We start from the raw sequence: 3,239 nt of genomic DNA on the forward strand, positions 1-3,239 counted from the left end.
CTCGCTTTCTGCCGCTGGTCCTCTGTCTCGCTTTCTGCCGCTGGTCCTCTGTCTCGCTTTCTGCCGCTGGTCCTCTGTCTCGCTTTCTGCCGCTGGTCCTCTGTCTCGCTTTCTGCCGCTGGTCCTCTGTCTCGCTTTCTGCTGCTGGTCCTCTGTCTCGCTTCTGCCACGTGGACCGAAACCGAAACTTCATTTTATATAGAAAAAAGCTGCGCATGCGCAAAGAGGAGGGAGGCAGGAACGGTTCTGCGTGCCACCTGTGGCACTTTCGAAAGCCAATAAGAGGGAAAGGAAAAGGGTAAAAAAAATGGTGGACTGTGTTGTTGGCGACCCCCATGAAATGGTCATTCGACCCCAAATGGGGTCGCGACCCACAGGTTGAGAACCGCTGCCCTAAGAGTTTTCTCGGGGGAATGAAGGTGAGAACTCCTCCGAAGCTCAAAGTTTCCTCCACAGCTCGGGATGTCTTCGTTCTTGGAGCGAAGCCAGACGTTGCCTCCACTTCTGTCATTACAGAGACTTTAGATCGTGAGTAAAATTATCAACAGACGGAACTGACCAGGAGAACTGGATTTTAGTTGAATAAGACTTTAACTCAGAAGATTTAAAGGCATCTTCCTTATTTGTTACAAATTAATTTGAGAAGAAAATGGCCGCGGATGAGCCGTTTCTTTGTATCATAAGAAAAACTTTCACTCTTCTTCCGGTTGTGGATTGATACATTACAAAGACTCTTTTAAGTTCATGGCAAGTTCAGTTAAACATCTGCTGTTTTATGCTTTGAATTATATATGATTATACTTAGAGGAAGTTTGTAGAATGGCTTCTAAATGCACTGGAACTTCTGCAGTGTCTAAAACAGCTATTTCTTCTCCAGTTGTGCAAATCTCACAGCAGAAACCTAAATCTCCACCACCTTCACCTCCCCCGTCTATTACACTTAAAGAATTACAGGATGCTTTGGCGCAAGCTTCTAAGCAGACAGTAAAACAAATGAGAATGGAAACAGAGGAGCTTCTTAGTAAGAAAAATGAAAAACTTTGTGAGAATATATCACAAATCTTTCAAGGCTTTGCGGTTCATGTAGATCGCATAGAGGGACGGGTGGATGAAATAGTGGAGAAAGTGGAAGGAATGGAGGATAGACTGGAAAAAGTAGAAGGTGTGGAAATTGCTCAAAATGATATTGTAATGTCACAATACAGAGAAATGGAGTATGCTGTGAGGATTAGAGGACTAAAGGAAGATTTACAGGAGAAATTGAAGGAAGAAATTACAGCGGCTCTGGCTTTGGTTTTGGAGTGCAATCTTGAAGTTATTTTTGGAGAAATCGAAAAAGCGTATAGAGTAAATTCTTGGATTGCACGCCAGAGAAATCTACCCAGAGATGTCGTTGTTTATTTTTCTAGAAAAACACGTCACAATGAGATTATACAGGCTTTTTACCAGCAGAGATTTCAGATTGCTGCTCAAGATGTTATTCTTTTAAAAGAAATACCTCCAAAAATTTTGAGAAAGAGGAAGGAATTTGCTTTTTTGGCTCAGGAGTTAAAGAAGCAGCAGATGCCTTTCAGATGGGATATTCCTGTTGGAATTATAGTGAATCATGCGGGGACTCGTTACAAGTTAACTATGCTTAAAAAGGCTAAAGACTTTTACTTAACGGTCCTGAAAGCTGATTCACCATCAACATCACGATCTAAAGGAATGGTAGACTTAACGGAACAATTACTTGTTGAATTGCCTGGAGCTATATCACCATCTGCAGGAGATTTTCAGTGTCAACAATTGTTTGATGAAAAAGAAGATCCAAAGGAGCAAAGAATGACCCGTGCAGCCTACAAACGTAAGGAGAAAGAACAACAAAAAGAACTCGCACCTAAAACATATTCACCTACCTCAGAGCCGGTGGGAGGGGCAAGGCCAAAGAGATCTGTTATGACAGATATACAAGGAATGCTCCAGAAGCTTCACAAGCCAAAGGATGGTTAAGTTGATGACATTGAATGTAAATGGTTTGAATTCACCACAAAAAAGGAAGAAAATATTTTACTATTTGAAACAACATAAAAATGATATTATATGTTTGCAAGAAATGCATATTACTTTAAAAGATCAAAAGTATTTGATTAATTCTAGATTGGGACTTCATTTTATTGCGCCAGCACCGAAGAAAAAAGTAGGTGTGGTTCTTTATGTTAAGAAAGAGTTACTGCCAAAATTAATAGATTTTGATACAGAAGGAAGATTTGTGCTTATTGAATTTTTATTGAATGAAGAAAATGCCTTATTGTTGGCTTATATGCACCTAATCAATACCAGCAGCAGAAACAATTTTATAAATTTTTGCATCAGAAGATAATTCAATTGGATTATAAATCTGTCATTATGATGGGAGACTGGAATGGTGTTATAGATCCCATGAAAGATAAAAAGACTTTCTCTAAAGTGCTGACTCAAGTTAAATTGCCTAAAAGTTTTTTTGCATTGCAAGAGGATTTGGAATTAAGAGATATTTGGCGAGACCAGAATATAGGAGAAAGGGACTTTACTTATTTTTCGGATAGACATCATTCTCATTCTAGAATTGACTTTTTTTTTATAACTAATGATTTGCTCTCCAGGGTTAAGAAAGTGAAGATTTTTCCTAGGACTTTATCATATCATAGTCCTGTGTGGATGGAACTTTCAATTGAAGAAGGAAATAGAAGGACTTGGAGGCTAAATGAGAATTTATTAAGACACGAGAGTAATTTGCAGATACTTAAAGATCATTTAAAAGATTTTTTCATGCTGAATATGAATAAGGGCACTTCCATGTCAATGGTATGGGACGCTAGTAAGGCTTATATGAGAGGTGCTCTAATCTCAATGAATACTGCATATAGGCGAAAGCAGACACAAAAACGTAGAGACTTGGAGGAGGAGATTAAGAAAAGAAAAAGCTCTTATTCTAAACCCAATGGACAATAATTTAAAGGTCTCTATTGCTATGCTGAAGGAACAATTTAATATGTTAATGGCTGATCAGATTGCAGTAAATTTGAGGTATATGAAACATAATACATTTTGCAACGCAAATAAACCTGGTAGATGGTTGGCTTATCAATTACGAAAGAAACAAAAACAAAGAATTATAGAGAAAATAAATTATAAAGGTAAAGAAGTTTTTCAACAAGACTTGATTAAAAAGGCCTTCTTGGAATATTTTTCAAAATTATATGCCTCTGAAAATATAC

The sequence above is a fragment of the Protobothrops mucrosquamatus genome, unplaced genomic scaffold, assembly GCF_001527695.2.
Source record: "Protobothrops mucrosquamatus isolate PMUCROS unplaced genomic scaffold, P.Mucros_1.0 scaffold_156, whole genome shotgun sequence".
NCBI lineage: Eukaryota > Metazoa > Chordata > Lepidosauria > Squamata > Viperidae > Protobothrops > Protobothrops mucrosquamatus.